Genomic DNA, 17,120 nt, shown 5'->3' with positions numbered 1-17,120 from the left:
ATTTTTATCGGTTGTATGTTATCTACGTGTGTATGACTTACATATAAACATATATGAGACAAGTACGTGTGTGTGTTTGTGTGCATGTATACAGTTGCCCCTTGAACACCACCAGTGTGAACCACGAGTCCACTTATACACAGATCTTTTCTGATAAAGACAGTACAGTACTGTAAATGTATTTTCTCTTGCTTATGATTTTTCAAAAGAAGAAACACTTTCTTTTCCCTAGCTTGCTTCATTGTATGAATACAGTACATACAATATACAACACACAAAATATGTGTTAATCAACTGTTTATGTATTTGGTAAGGCTTCTGGTCAGCAGTAGACTACTGGTAGTTAAGTTCTAGGGGAGTCAAAAGTTATACAGACTTTTGACTGTGCCAGGGAGTGGGCGCACCTATCCCCTGTGTTGTGCCACGGTCAGCTGTATGTCCACTAAAGAATTTGCACTGAGATCCTCTGAGAGAACCACCTTTGTTTGGAAAAATACCGTGATTATCCACTTATGGTTGGAAAGTAAGGCCCTGGGGCTACAGATAGAAGAATATATGGAAATAAAGTCACAGCTAAACCAATCTCAATCTAATCGTCACGAGGAATTTGGGAGTTGAGAGAGTACAAGGGAGAGATTGAAGAGAGATGGGACTCCACAGGGCTTTGCTTAGGAAGGGTCGTCATAGGGGAAATTAAAGAAAAGAGGCTGAATTCCTTGTCGGGGTTGGCCCAGAGCAGGAAAAAAGAAGTGGACCCCTAGAGAGATGTGAGTTCAGCTGAAACAGGACTTTGGAACTAGAATTCAACACAAGCCTGTGCAATCTCAATAATTAATGAGTAGATCTGAGGTGATCATTAGACTTTTCATAGAGCTTGGGAGGAAAGCTCAAGCAAAAAAAAATTTTAAGTTTATTTATTTATTTTCAGAGAGAGAGAGAGAGAGAGAGAGAGGAAGAAAGATAATGAGTGGGGGAGGGGCAGAGAGGGAGGGAGAGAGAGATTCCCAAGCAGGCTCTGTGCCATGCGCGCAGACCCCAATGCACGGGTTCAAACCCATGAACCCATGAGATCATGACCTGACCTGAGATCAAGAGTTGGATGCTTGACCGACTGAGCCACCCAGGAGTCCCTAGAAGATTTTGGTTAAACCTTAAAAACTGTTGGTGTGCCTAGGTGGCTCAGTTGGTTAAGTGTTGGACTTGAGTTGGTCATGATCTCACGGCTTGTGGCTTGAGCCCTGCATTGGGCTCTTTGCTGACAGCTCAGAGCCTAGAGCCTACTTCAGATTCTGTGTCTCCATCTCTCTCTGCCCCTCTCCTGTTCATGCTCTGTCTCTCTCTTTCTCTCAAAAACATTAAAAAAGTTTTTTAAAAATCTTAAAAACTGTTGTCACCTCAACTTCTATCTCTGGGTTCCTTAAAACCAGCATAGGGTGAGCGATTGAGAAACCCTCTACTCATTCCAACAAATCAGTTCTCATGCATGACCTTCCTGAAGCCCAGAGTTATAAAGAAGATCAACAAATAAAGTCACCCCATGGTCTCTTTCAGGGGCTGTTAACAACAGGTATTTGAACTGGTAAGACAAAGTTAGCAACTCCAGTCCTGGTTCACAACTCCAGTCCTGATTTTCTGGTCCCAACTCTAAGCAGAGGTAACCCTGCACCCAGAGCGTCCCTGATTCAGCCTATTCTCACTCTAGCCATGCAGTGAGGACAGGACACCAATGGGGCAAACTGTGAAAATGTGGCAGGTTAGTCATAATATTTACAACCTGGCTTTAGAGTCTTTTGACCTGTTTTCCCAGGGCTATATTAGCCACTGTAGTAAAATACCAAGGTAATTTTCACACTTGTATGATATGGATGGTTATTGTTCCTGTTTTACAAATAGGAGGACTGTGACATAAGCTTGCTCAGCACCAGCCGAGCAGGCTTCTGAGTGAGGAATTATGATTTCCAGGGTTGGGCTTGGTTCACTGGACACCATTGTCCTTCTCTACAAAAGGTTTATTGTGAAATGTTTACAAAAGCACTTTTAGGAAGAGTTCAGTGTCTATTTCTGTCTTGGTGAAAATGTGGGTGAATGTATAGGAGTGCTACAGAGCCCCCTCGCAGAGGGAGAAGGGCATTCACTCTTGCTGTGTTCTTACCATGAGCCCCACATTAGGATTCCTTACCTATATTGTCTGCACTTTTCTGAAAGATAAGGCAGCAGGGACAAACTTTCTGGAGTGATGTAACGTTCTATAACTTAACAGCATGGATACACAAGGGAATGCGTTTGTCAAAAGGCATCCACTGGCACATTTAAGATTTAAACCTTTCAAGGGCCCCTAGGTGGCTCAGTCCGTTGAGTGTCCAACTCTTGATCTTGGCTCACATCTTGATCTCAGGGTCTTGATCAGTGTCATGAGTCTGAACCCTGCACTGGGCATGAAGCCTACTTAAAAAAGAAAAAAAAAAAAAAGGTTTAAACCTTTCATTCTTTTAACACATCAAAAGAAATAGAGCCCTAAACAGATATCGAACTCTTATTAATGACATACAGGCTAGACTGTTTGGCCATGACATGTTCTGATGTCTAAAACTCACTTTGAAATGCATCCAAAAAATAAGATGAATTAGTGGGTGGATAGAGGGATGATTCAGTGGACAGATATGTGGTAAAGCAGGTAGAACACAATGTTAACTGTAGAATCTAGCTGATAGATACACGAGTGTTCATTTTATAATTCTTTCAACTTCTCTGTATGGTTGTAATTTTTCATAATTAAATGTTAGGGGAAAAAAAGTGGAGCTGACAGTTTATACCAATTTTGGATGCTACAGAAAAGTCCAGAAATATGGATGCTCAGAAATAAAATATTCCTGTTAGGCTAGTTTTAGAGCTATGTGGGGGAAAGGCCCTCCTTGAAAATATAGAAGGATACCAGCTCCTTGTAGTTGAAATTGCATTTCTACTATGTACTGCTCTTCTCTGTGAACTGCCATTGGGTGCGTTCTCAAGACACAGGTTATGGTCCTTACCTTGATGGCCTCTCCACGGCATTTGGCATCACTGGCCACTTCCTCCTCAAAACACCCTCCTGGTTTCTCTCCCACTTCTCTGCTGGCTCCTTCACAGGCTCCTTTAACTACTTTTTAACATAGGTGTTTCTTTGGGGTGAGTTCTGGGCCTTCCTTTCTTTTCCTTGCAGGCTTTCTCCCAAGAGGGTCTCTCTGGGTTTTGGTACCATCTCAGAGATGACATCTACCAAAGCCGTAACTCCAGACTAATCTTTTCTTTTCAACAAGGGACTCTTAAATCCAGTTGCCTCCTTGATATCTCCACTTGAATGTCCCCATGAACTCATCTCTAAAAAATGCACACCCTTGGGGTGACTGAGTGGCTCAGTCGGTTAAGCATCCGACTTCAGCTCAGGCTGTGATCTCACAGTTTGTGGGTTCGGGCCCCATGTTGGGCTCTGCGCTGACAGCTCAGAGCCTGGAGCCTGCTTTGGATTCTGTATCTCCCCCTCTCTCTGCCCCTCCCCTGCTTGTGCTGTCCCTCTCAAAAATGAATAAACATTAAAAAAAATTTTTTTTTTAATGCACATCCTTTCCACACTATTCGATCCTCAGCTACAGTGTTTCTCTTTCTCTTGACCTTCCTGCGCATTCCCCTTCCGCCCTGCCCACTGCAGTGACCGTCATCTGCCCTGCCAGCTGGTCCAAGACCCTCACTCCATTCTCATTGGATCAAAGCCACCAATGTCATCTCTTAAAAACACAAATCTAATTATGTCTCTTCTCTACTTAAAAAACCTCATTAATGGCTTACCACTGCTTTTAGGCTAAAATACACAATTCCTCATATGGACAACAAGGTCCCAATGTTGGGTCCTCTGCCTGCCTCTCTGTCCTGTCTCCCATCACCTCCCCTTGGCTCAGTCGACTGGGGTCACATGAGCTTTGGGTCCTCTAGCAAGCTGAGTATTTTCCTACCCCATGGCCTTTGTAGAGGGCACTCCCTCTTCTTGGAATGTTTCCTACAATCTTTCCTGGTAAATCCCTACTCATTGTTTAGGTCTTAGCTGAAATAATGCTCTTTGAGAGAAACTTCCTGACACATCCCCCCCCCCCCCATCTAAATTATGCCTTATTCTCTTGTTGTCTGTCATAAAGCTTTCACTTTTTGTCTCACAGTAGAATTAGTGATTATATGTTTGTGTGTGTACTTATTTGCTGATGTCTGTCTCCCCTGCTAGACTTCAAACTCTGTGTGGGCAGGGACCGTGTCTGCTGTGCTCATCTCTGTGTCCCCGGCCCTATCATGAGTCCTGGGCACTGGGGAGGTGAGCAACACCCACTTATCAGTTCAGTGAACACACAGGTGTGCCTCACAGAGTTACAGTTTGAACAGTCGTGTATAATGGCATAAATCAACGGGGCATCAGGATTCAGCATCATTAGGACGTGTGCAGCCCTCCCCACAGGCGTCACCAAGAACCCATTCAACGCGGGGCGTGAGGATGACTGGAACACACAGTCTGTTCTGAGTCATTCCTGTCTTGCCTCCTGACTCACTCCCTGCATGCGGATAAAGGAAAAGCAAGAAAGAGCAATGCTTTAAGTGCCTGCTAAAAAGACTTCCTCTTCCTCTTCCTCATGTGGGAAGCGTTTGTGGGCATAGTCTTCAAGCCCACAAAAATGAAAGGCGAGTAACTTGAACTCAGAAGCACATGGTTGGCTGTTCCTGGCTCTGTCGCTTATTAGATATAGGACCTTGTATGGAGAATTTATATCTTAGAAACTTGATATGCCCCACCTATGTCATACAGCTATTAGTTAATGGGTTAATGTAAATGAAAGTGTTTCTCCCATCTCTGCCTGTAGACTATCACAAGCATAGGGCTTACTCTGCAGCTTGAAAGACAATAAAATAGTAGAGACACTGATTTTGCTGTTTTTAACAACTGACCGCTCTGCTACCAGTTTCTTACTAAATGTTTTACAATTAGTATAATGAACAGCTTGATATTCTTTCCACTTTCAATACTTAATTGTAGGTGGGAACATGGTGGACATGACCTAAATTCAGAAATATCATTTCCTAAATCAGCAATCCACGGTTGGGATTAATTTATGAAGCGCTTAAATTGTGTGAGCATCCAACCCATCTATTGGTAATACCTTTCTGGGTGATGCTGTACTAAAATCTATGTGTTTCCTCATAGTTGCCTATTATTTTAATGACAAAAACATCTTTATTTCCCCAGTTGTAAAACTAAAATGCATTCATAAAAATGCAAATGATATATAAATATAATAAGTAGCAAGAGAAAATCATTTATAAATATCTTCTCTTTACTTACATCGAAAAGACTATAAAAATAAGTAAGACCACCAAGTAAATGTAAACAAGTCATATACACAGGCAGCACTTGATGAGAATTTTAAAAATCTCTCATACATGGGATTATTTCAAAAGACTACTTCTACCTTGCAAAAAGCACACATTTTTATGATACATTTTGCAACTTACTGGCTACTAGTTCTTTCAGGGAAAATGGCTTGCCGATGTATATTTGAGAAGACCATCCTTTTCAGTTGGACAGTAAGAACGAAAATATCCATTAAATATTTCCAATGACTTTACCATATGTAGAACAACTAAGAGATATAGAAATTGTCAGCAAGGAAAGTGATGTGAGGACCCATGGTATTTCTTTTTTTTTTAAATTTTTTTTTCAACGTTTATTTATTTTTGGGACAGAGAGAGACAGAGCATGAACGGGGGAGGGGCAGAGAGAGAGGGAGACACAGAATCGGAAGCAGGCTCCAGGCTCTGAGCCATCAGCCCAGAGCCCGACGCGGGGCTCGAACTCACGGAACGCGAGATCGTGACCTGGCTGAAGTCGGACGCTTAACCGACTGCGCCACCCAGGTGCCCCCCATGGTATTTCTTAAATGTCACATGGAAGAGGCAAGGAATGCAAGCTTAATGGCATATGCTACCTTTGCAGATCATTAATAAGTACAGACATTATGATGGCTTTGACTTCATACAGCAGCAGTTCATCTGTACAGCCACAAGGAAGTAGCCACGGATATTACTAATTTAATTTTATTTAATTAATTAATTTGGATATTGCTAATTGTAAATGCTAGCCTGTCATCAAGAAGGATGCTAAAATCTGGGAGGTTCCAAGAAAAGGCAGAAACACAACAGGAGCACTGAATAAACTTTCAGGCTGAATTCAAGTGAATTGCTGGGCGACCGTGGGTTTCTAAATTCTTTTGCAGCATACATCAACCCACAGGTCAGCGTAAACAAGGCTAAGGTAGGGGCTACGCCTGTTCTATATCGCCATCTAGCGGATAGTGATACCCATGCTGTTTCGGTGCGTTTGCTTCCGAGGTAGACTTGCCCTAGTTTTAGCAAGCGAGCTGATGAATATCATTTGAGACACAGACGATGAACTAACCTTTGAGTTTTGGTTTCCTTTGGACTTTAAAATGTCTGTTTCGGGGCGCCTGGGTGGCTCAGTCGGTTGAGCGTCCGACTTCGGCTCAGGTCATGATCTCACGGCTCGTGAAAGCTTCGGTTACACAAGACGAATGCATTCTAGACATCTGAACAACACTGTGTCTACAGTTAACACTGTATTGTGCACTTAATTGGTTTAGAGGGTAGATCTCATGTTAAATGTTTTTACCACATTGTTTTGAAAAAAGAAGCACGAGGAAGACCGTGAACAAAAGAAAACAGTAAGAGAGAAAAGAAAGACTAGAATCGAAAATGTCAGAGTGCTTCTCACGTGTATAAGTATTATTCTGTGAACCTTCTGTTACACACACGTGTGTTTGTGGGTACTAGGGTGTAACGTAAAGGACTTTTCATTCTGTGGGTCGAGTTCAAAGAAGTTCAAAAGCCACTGTTGTACTCTCAGAAAAAAAAAAATTCAGACTAAAGCTAAAACTGATATTGTGTTTCGAGGGAATTTGTTTCCTTGTATGTAGACGTGCTTCTCTATCCCTAAACAAGGCAGTTTAAGATCCTTGAGGCAGTACGCGGGGTAACTTAGAGACACATGAATTGTGGACTCAGTCTATGCTTTCTCTTCTATGTAAAAATAAGGTAGGACTGATCTGGGAGCTTCATTATACTGAGCACAGCCTTTGAAGCAGGACAAACCTGGTGTCGAATTCTGATAACAGAAACTTCTAGCTATATGTTAGACTTTGTGAATGTCAGCATCCTGGTCTGAAAATGAAGCTGATAATTCTTCCTTCGTAAAGCTGTTGTGAGAAACTGATGGTAATGTAGACAATGAGTCACCAATTTGCTGATAACATTTGAAATAGTTCTTGTCTTCCTTTATTGCCCTGGATTTCTATATCTTAGAATTGCAAATTTCTCTAAATCAATTTGATTTATTTATTTATTTATTTATTTATATTTATTTTTTTATTTTTTTAACGTTTATTTATTTTTGAGACAGAGACAGAGCATGAACAGGGGAGGGGCAGAGAGAGAGGGAGACACAGAATCCGAAACAGGCTCCAGGCTCTGAGCTGTCAGCACAGAGCCTGACGCGAGGCTCGAACTCACAGACCGTGAGATCATGACCTGAGCCGAAGTCGGATGCTTAACCGACTGAGCCACCCAGGCGCCCCTATTTATTGTTTTTAATCTTTATTTTTGAGAGAGATAGACAGAGAGACAGAGCGTGAGCAGGGGAGGGGCAGAGAGGGAGACACAGAATCGGAAGCAGGCTTCAGACTCTGAGCTGTCAACACAGGCTCTGAGCCCACGTGGGGCTCAAATTCACGGACTGTGAGATCATGACCTGACCTGAAGTTGGACACCCAACTGACTGAGCCACCTAGGCGCCCCAGTATTTGTTTATTTTTAAATGTTTATTTATTTTTGAGAGAGATGGAGACAGAGACAGAGAATCTGAAGCAGAGCCCAATGTGGGGCTTGATCTCACAAACCATGATATCATGAACCGAGCTGAAGTTGGATGCTGCTTAACTGCTCCACTGGTGGAGCCACCCAGATGCCCCATCCCTTAATCAACTTAAAACCTACAATCGAGCTGGAACTCCAGTAAGAGTTTTTTCTTCCTCTTCAGGGAGGTCCAGTGAAAGCCTTAACACTATACTCTCTTATTCTGCTTATGATTATGTTTAATTCATTGTGAATCTCAGTGGGAGTGTATTTCTCGTTTCTGCAGTGGCTTTTTATTTTACCGATTTCCTTCTCAAAGTGGGACACCATCCTCGGGGACTTGTTACCCAAACATAACGACAGTGTTTTGTGTGAGCAGAGCAGGTGCTGGAGGAAGAGAGAGGACCCAGCTCCATTCCTTTTACTGAGAAATCAACATATAACATTATATTAGTTTCAGTGTATAACGTGATTCAATAGTTGTATGTACTGCAAGGTGATCACCACAACAATTCTAGTCAATATCCATCCCCATAGATAGTTACATTTTTTCCTTGTGATGAGAATTTTTAAGATTTATTCTCTTAGCAACTTTCAAACCCACAATCCAGTATTGTCAGCCACAGTCACCATGCTGTACATTACATCACTAGGACTTACTGACTTACTTCATAACTGGGATTTTGTACCTTTTGAACTCCTTCACTCATTTTGTCTACCCCCACCTCCTGCCCTTGGCAACCACCAATCTGTTCTCTGTATCTATGAGTTCAGCTTTATTTAAAAAAATATTTTTAATTTAAATTTTAGTTAACATATAGTGCAATATTGGTTTCAGGAGTAGAATTCAGTGGTTCATCACTTACATACAACACCCCGTACTCATCACAACAGGTGCCCTCCTTAATATCTATCACCCATCTAGCCCATCTCCCGCCCACTTCCCTCCATCAACCCTCAGTTTGTTCTCTATCCTTAAGAGTCTCTTGTGGTTTGTTTCCCTCTCGTCTCTTCCTTGCTCCTCCCATATGTTCATCTATTTTGTTTCTTAGATTCCACATATGAGTGAATTCATATGGTATTTGTCTCTCTCTGATAGACTTATTTCACTTAGCATAATACATTCTAACTCCAACCATGTCATTGCAAATGGCAAGATTTCATTCTTTTTGATGGCTGAGTAATATTCCATTGTATGTATGTACCACTTCTTCTTTATCCATTCATCAGTCAATGGACATTTGGGCTTTCTCCATAGTTTGCCTATTGTTGATAATGAATTCAGTTCTATTTTGTGCCCTTTCCCTTCAGCTCAGTCTCTCCCCAGTCTCTCTCTGCTCCTTCCTTTCTTCCCTAACCTGCTGCAGCAAGTTTCCTTATCCCAGAGGAAATGGAATTGACAAACTATGGCTAACAATAGAACCTATCATGCCTTCTCAAGTGGGTGTCCTGTTGAGGAAATAAGAAGATGAATGTGCAAGCTGTAAGAACAATGAGGGTTATACCAACATCAGATGTTTTTGCATTATGATGAATGAATGGATATTCTTGGTAATGTTGGTGAAGCATTAACCCAGAGGGTGCCTGGGTCTGCCATTTGCCAGCTGAGTGGCCTTGGTCAAGTTGTCAAACCTTTTGAAACCTCAGTTTTCTCATCTCCAAATTGTGGAAAACAGTCCCTCCCATCCACAGGGCTCTTTAAGAATCAACATATAGTGCACTTAGACACATGAGAACAGATCTTATCCATAGTAAATGATTGTTATGGACTGAATGTTTATGTTCCCTGAAATTCATACATTGAAGTCAAATCCCCAGTGTGATGGAATTGGGAGGTGGGGCTTTGGGGAGGTGATTAAGTCATAATGGTGGAGCACTTATGAATGGGGTTAGTGCCCTTACGAGAAGAGACATGAGATTGCCCTCTCTCTCTCCTCACCAGGTGAGGACACCCAAAGAAGGCGGCCATCTGCAAATCAAGAAGAGAGTCCCCACCAGACACAGATCTGTAGAACCTTGATCTTGGACTTCTGGTCTCCAGAATTGTGAGGACCAATGGTTGTTGTTGAAGCCCCCAGCCTATGGTACTCTTGTTATAGCAGCTGGAACTGACTAAGACAATGACCAATAAATATCAGTGGTTGTTATTGTCATATCTCCCCAGATATTTTTGTCCTTGATGGACCAGAAAGGTAGTGCTTAAAGTTAAAAAGTTAAAGTTAAAGTTTCATAACATCTATGAGTTGTGGGGAAAATGGGGGGAAAAGGCAAGACAGTTGGGGCAGAGGAGCCTTCCTGAAACTCTGAAATCATCCCATGTGGGCAACCACCTGGGCGTGATACTGCTCTGTATTGGAGTGGAGACTTTTCAATTTACTTGAAATTTTGCTACAGTACAGAGAGGCCCATGTGATAACTGACTCCACGAATGACAGATTATTGTGTTTTAAGTTAACACTCTTTTCAAACCACAGAGACTGGTTATTACTTCGTATCTCTCACTACTGTGTGATCTGCTCATCTGTGGGTCATCGCCTTTGCCCCTCGTTTGTGTCCTGCCTTCAGAGACATAGAAGGCAGGGAGCTGAGGCACAAAAAGGGCCTTGGTAGTGAGGATCAGGTAAGGGGGTGGAAATAAGGAGGGGAAGAGAAGAGAAGGGACTGGCTGAGCACAAATTGCTAGAGGAACCACTCTCTTACTATCGTTTTTAAGGTGGTTTTTTTTTTTAAGTTTATTTATTTATTTTGAGAGAGAGACAGAGAGAATGAGCAGAAAGGGGCAGAGAGAGAGAGAGAGAGAGAGAGAGAGAGGGAGAGAGAATCCCAAGCAGGCTCCACACTGTCAGCACAGAGCCCAATGCGAGGCTTGAACTCACAAACTGTGAGATCATGACTGGAGCCAAATTCAAGAGTCAGAGGCTTAACCAACTGAGCCCCCATTATCATTTTTATTTTTTTTTATTTTTTATTTTTCAACATTTATTTATTTTTGGGACAGAGAGAGACAGAGCATGAATGGGGGAGGGGCAGAGAGAGAGGGAGACACAGAATTGGAAACAGGCTCCAGGCTCTGAGCCATCAGCCCAGAGCCCGACGCGGGGCTCGAACTCACAGAGCGCGAGATCGTGACCTGGCTGAAGTCGGACGCTTAACCGACTCCGCCCGGCCGCCGCCCCCCCCCCCCATTATCATTTTTAGATGGAATCTTGGTCAATTCATACGATGTGCACCCTTCATAGTGAATGAGATGATTTTAGGTGGTGCACAGGTGAACATTTTTTTAAAGTTTCATTCTTGCTAATGAAAAGATCATCAGAATAAGCCTGAGCAAGAAAAGCTGTTTATTAGACTTATTCCAAAAGAGGAGAGCACTCCTCTGACAGTTTTAGTTATGTGCCAGGAAGCAGAGCTCAAAGAAGAAAACTTACAGGTTTTGAGGTCTGGGCTCCAGTGGTTGAAGGTCGGTCTCTCAAGGCAGAGAATGGACGGGGGCCGGGTTTGGGATGGGAGGACACAGCAAGGCGAGGATCTGCAGGAGCAAACTGCTATCTGATGTTTTCTCAGGTGGGCACACTGTTTTCCTGAATAAAGTCATTTGCAGAAATTTCCTGAAGCAAACAGCAAAGGTATTTATTGGTGTACGATCTTATTTTCCTGGGCAAGGATTTCTTGGAACAAACGGTTGTGTTCTGTTGACACAGATGGACTCAGTTCTCATAATTACGTGTTTCGTTAATGTGTGTTTGATAATATATAATTGGTGCTTCAAACTGCTAATCGTGAAAATAATATTATTTAGGACAACAGGGAAGTAAATTAAATTTAAAGATAAAAGCTGAGTTCATCAAAGAAAACTAATAGTATAGGTGATACTAAACCATGACAAAAATTCTGAGTACAGTATATGAACAACTGAGGTGTGAAAAACACTATTCGATACGGGAGAATGTCCTGGTGGAGTCTAGAGTGGAGGAAAATCCTCTTACGGGGAAGGAGTGTAGCCCACAGTTGAATCATCGGAGAAAGCCAGGGTAGACGAGCGGGATTGGCAGAGCTGGTCGCCTGGGCTGGGAGGGGCCCCGGTGCCCCCTGGGTTTAGTGTCATCTCCCTTGTGCAAATGAGCTGAGCACTAGAAAAGTCCCTCTGTCTGGAAACTCTGACTTACTTGTGGGTCTACTTGGGGTTTGAGCTTTCAAACAGGAAGTAGCAGCTGCTGTTGGAAGATCCTATGCAAGACAGATGGATTCCCCATTAGTGGCACCTGCCATTGTGGTCACCCAGATGCCAACTGCATAATGTAGCAAAAAGGCACTGAGACTCAATGAAGGGCAAACCAACCAGAATGCCTCGGTGATGGATATTTTGAACAAACTGAAAAGGATAGAAGGAGGAGGCAAGGGCAGCTTCTGGTTTTCTAGAAACCAGAGCCGAAGCAACGTCAGTGGTGGGGTTGGTGTAGGGGAAGGAGGATAAATCCCGGGCAATTCAGGCCAAAGTTAGCTTGACTTTGAGGAGAGGAACCTTTGGGACCAGATAGAGAACAGCCTTTCTTAGGTAGAAAGCCCAGGACCAGGGGAGAATCCTGTAGTATCTGCTATGTTCAGGTGCCTGCTGAGACAAAATAAAGCAGTCCGAGTCAGGGAGATGATGGGGGTGGGAAGAGAGCAGGCAGAAGGAGGCAGTTCCTTTATGTTGCCAAGAATCTCACTACAGTGCTCATCAGTGACTTGAATTATCCTGAGACCTAACTCTAAGGAACTTCATCCAGCATGCTACTCAAACCAGAGTAGGTGGGGCTCACCCTATAGCAAAACCAAGGGAACTTGAAAAGGAGCCATTCTGAAAGCAACCCTATTCCCTTCCTCAAAGACAAGGGTCAGATATCGCCAGTATTCTGCAAATCAACCATTCCTAATGACTGTGTGTGTGTGTGTGTGTGTGTGTGTGTGTGTGTGTGTGACGGCTGCAATTTTGCTCACCACTTTGTTACGCCCCTGTCAGCTTCCCTGACCAGCGTTGCATGGTGGTTGGAATTTGGTTTTAGTAACTAACATCAGGCTTCCAGGCACCTTCACCATCAACTGGTAACCTAAAAAATTAAGCGTTCAAAAAATGCAACAAAGTAAACAGCAGGCAATGGCCTTACCAGCACCAAAGAAACATCCAGGTGATAAAGTGGAAGACTAACCAAGATGTGGGCATTTGAATGTTTACTATCATTCCTTAGGAAACAAACAACTAGAGAAGGAAAATGTCAGCAGAGGTTTTTTTTTTTTTTTTTTCCAGCAAGCCGAGATCCTGAGAATGACTGTACAGAGACAAGTGAGCAGCCACGAGGCTTTTGTGTTTTGTTTTTTGTTTTCTTACTGTTTGGGTAATATGAGTTGAAAGAAGAAATATCAATAACACATGGGGAGAATCCCAACTAAAGAAATCTGAAACATATAATAAAAGTTTTCTCCCCCCATTTCGATTATTTTGGATGCTGGTGTTAAACTTCCAAGTGTTAGGATTTAAAAGGAAATTTTATGCCCTTCTTATTTATTTCTAGGATGAAATAGGATAGCATTTTTGTTTTCTTACATGACTTTCTTTGAAAATGTGCAATATATTGGTGGCTCAGTCAGTTGAGCCTCAGATTCTTGATCTCTGTTCGGGTCCTGATCTCAGGGTTGTGCGTTCCACCCCGCATTGGGCTCCACACTGGGCATGAGGCCTACTTAAAAAAAAGAGTGGGGCACCTGGGTGGCTCAGTCGGTAAGCGTCCGACTTCAGCTCAGGTCATGATCTCACGGTTCGTGAGTTGGAGCCCCGCATCGGGCTCTGTGCTGACAGCTCAGAGCCTGGAGCCTGCTTCCGATTCTGTGTCTCCTTCTCTCTCTGTTCTTCCCCTGCTCACACTCTGTCTGTCTCTCAAAAATAAATAAACATTTGGGGCGCCTGGGTGGCGCAGTCGGTTAAGCGTCCGACTTCAGCCAGGTCACGATCTCGCGGTCTGTGAGTTCGAGCCCCGCGTCGGGCTCTGGGCTGATAGCTCAGAGCCTGGAGCCTGTTTCCAATTCTGTGTCTCCCTCTCTCTCTGCCCCTCCCCCGTTCATGCTCTGTCTCTCTCTGTCCCAAAAATAAATAAACGTTGGAAAAAAAAAATTAAAAAATAAATAAATAAATAAATAAATAAACATTAAAAAGAAAACAGAAAGAAAGAAAACGTGCATTATAAAGTTCCTCAAAAATAAAATGTTTACCCTTGAAAGGAAAAAAAAAAAATTGCTCCACCACTCAATACCCAAGTCACCATACACATGATGCTTATTCGCCCTGAGTCTGGTGTTTTCCCACTTGTGCCTGTGATGTTATGAAGACCACGTGACAGAGTATATGCAGAATGTTTGGCACATTGTCAGGACTTAATACGTATTTGCTGTTAGCTAATGTTTTTTATGAATCTGACGGGGGGAGTGGGGCGTGGGGGTGGGGCGTGGAGGTTGTTTTTGGATTCCTGCTTCCTGTGGGTCTGACCAGAGAGAGAAGTGAATCAAAGCGTGAGTGAGGCCAGGGCAAGAGGCACACAGGCAAAGGTCCACGATCTTCGGGAACCTTACAGTTTGCTCGTGTCATTTATATTCCTGGTCAAAAAAAAAGGCTACAAAACCCCCGCAAACAACAAAAACACACAAACCTCTAGGAACGGAAGACAAGAGAAGAAAGAAGGAGGAGGAGGAAGATACCCAGGGAAAATGATGAGAAATGCTGATTTGCTACCCTGAGCCTATAGGGAAAGCTTCCATGTGATGGCTTATTTGGACCAATGCTTCTTGAAGAAAGAAAACTCAGCAGAGAAAAAAAAAAAAATAGGGTGAATGAAGGCTTGTGAGAAACCCACACAGCCCATGTGATGGAGAGATATGCTCATGAAGGGATAGTCCATGAAAAGGGGCAGATTTTAAAAAGTTTGTAGGTACACCCAGTCACAATTTTGTGAAACATTATACTCACGTTGACAATAATTAGAAGACAATTTGCCATAATTTGAATATATTGTCTGGTAAAGCTCTAAAGATAAAATTCAGTATGAAAAGTTAACGAAGCACTATAAGATAATTTAAAATTACTTTAACGTTGTTTTGATTAATTTGGCATTGTTTCAGTTGATTCCTAGGCTATCACTTTTGATAACTAAGTGCTCCCTCATTTTGCTGTTACCTTTCAAGACAGTGTCAGACACATCTCTATATAATCACTATTAAACAAAAACCACAAGAACTCCTTGGATAGGATAGGGCGCTGGGGATACCACCATGGGACATGCGTCACAGGGTCCTTATTTATTTATTTAAACTTTTTTTTAACGTTTATTCATTTTTGAGAGACAGAGAGACAGAGTACAAGTAGGGGAGAGGCAGAGGGAGAGGGAGACACAGAATCTGAAGCAGGCCCCAGGCTCCCAGCTGTCAGCACAGAGCCTGATGCGGGGCTTGAACTTGAGACCATGACCTGAGCCGAAGTTGGCTGCTTAACCGACTGAGCCACCAAGGCACCCCACAGGGTCCTTATTTTTAAAAGATTTCCATCTGGCTCTCCCCAGTCTAGTCCTCCTTTAAGACCCTGTAGTGCCCCATGATTCTTCAGATGTGGCATGAAACCCACTGTATTTTAAGCACCTGTTGATTTGTTTCTCTCCCCCTTGGATGGCGAACCGAAAAGGCAGATCATAAATACTTGTTGACTTAGAGCGCAGATCTGAAGGAGGAGTAGGGGCAAGCCCTTTGAATCTTGGGGAGGAGCACTGGGCAGAGGGAATAGCAGAACAAGTGCCTGGGAGGGTTGGGCATGTTCCAGGAGCTGGGGGTGGGGGTGGGGGTTGAGGGTTGGGAGTGGGGAGCGGGGTGCAGAACGATTGGAGTGAGGCATTTCGAACAGAAGAGCCCTCAGAGAGGTAAACAGGACTTGTAGATTGGGTAGAAGCTGGTAGTGACTGTAAGAAGTTGGGAGTCCGTGGGGGATTTTGAGCAGACGAGTGAAATAAATGATCTGGCTTTTCAAGTTGAAAGGATCCCTCTGGCTGCCAGACTGAGAATCAGCATGAGAAAGCAAAGACAGTGAGCCAGGCAAGTACTCCAGGCAAGAAAGTGTGGTGGCTTCACTTTGGAGGGAGTATGCAGGTCAGGCTCTGGATTCACTGAGCAGGTTGTGAAATGGGAGAGTCAGAGAAGGTGAGCACGACCCCAAGGCCTTTGGCCTGCCTGACTGGAACATGGAGTTGCTTTCTCGAGTGCATAAGGGGAACAGGTGCCCTGTGCAGAGAAGCCCAAGAGTTTGGTTTTGGACGTATGAAATTTGAGTTCCTTATTAGATACATCTTTTTTTTTTTTTTTTTTTTAATGTTGAATTCTTCATCCAAATTGGAGAGTTAGTGGTGTTTCTTTTTCAGTATTACAGTCTATCAGGAACTGAAAGCTTTTGTAACAGTCTGGCAGGAACTGAAACCATGGCGGGGGGACGGGAAGGCTTGAGTGTTTTTGTTTAACCATAAGGAGATAGGGGCGCCTGGCTAGTCCAGTCAGAAGAGCATGCAACTCTTGATCCTGAAGTGGTGAGTTCAAGTCCCATGTGTGGCATAGAGTTTACTTAAAACAACACAAAGCAAAACAAACAAGAAAGCCTACATGGAGACAGATTTATACCCACAAACCCATGGTTCTTGAGCAAGGAATATGACATTTGAGGCACTCTTCACCAGCCAGCCCAAGGCTATTAGTGCTCAGTGTTGTGGGTTTTTGGATTAAGGTAATTCTGAAGGGAAGTTTGAAATTCTAAAATGTATGTGGGGCTCTCTTTGGAGAGGCAGTCTGCCATGGGTCCTGAACGTCCCTGTGTGCTCTTGCTGAGTGCGCCTGATTGTTAGGTCCGTGCATCTCCTGATACAGAGCAGTTTCTCTAGTTAGTCACATTAAGTAAGTCACAGCAGAGGGAGAATGGCTTGTCTCTTGCCTGCTCAAGGGCTGGGGCCTTGACCCTGTGTTCCTCTCCTGCATGGCAATCCACTGTGTATGCAGGTGTCATTTGGGACCATGGCACAATCCCTGTGTTACAATGGAACTTTTGAAGCAAAGGTGCTCATGTTGTTTGCTCTGTTGTTAGTAATCAAGTCCTTTGTCTCTGACCCAGGAGTCTCGTGCCT

General features: G+C 43.4%; 1 long non-coding RNA gene across 11 annotated transcripts in view; it reads left to right on the top strand.

Moving 5' to 3' along the window:
- The window catches only part of LOC121033179 (uncharacterized), a 132,145-nt gene that overhangs the window by 16,146 nt on the left and 98,879 nt on the right, over positions 1-17,120 (top strand). For all 11 annotated transcript variants that reach the window (XR_005791750.1, XR_005791754.1, XR_005791746.1 and 8 more), the window contains exons 2-3: positions 9,881-10,558; positions 11,503-11,564. This is a non-coding gene — a long non-coding RNA (uncharacterized LOC121033179). The remainder of the gene's footprint in view (positions 1-9,880; positions 10,559-11,502; positions 11,565-17,120) is intronic.

The sequence above is a fragment of the Herpailurus yagouaroundi genome, unplaced genomic scaffold, assembly GCF_014898765.1.
Source record: "Herpailurus yagouaroundi ecotype Mexico unplaced genomic scaffold, PumYag 142, whole genome shotgun sequence".
NCBI lineage: Eukaryota > Metazoa > Chordata > Mammalia > Carnivora > Felidae > Herpailurus > Herpailurus yagouaroundi.
Note: the sequence above shows the minus strand (reverse complement) of the source record. Positions and strands in the feature narration are given on the sequence as shown.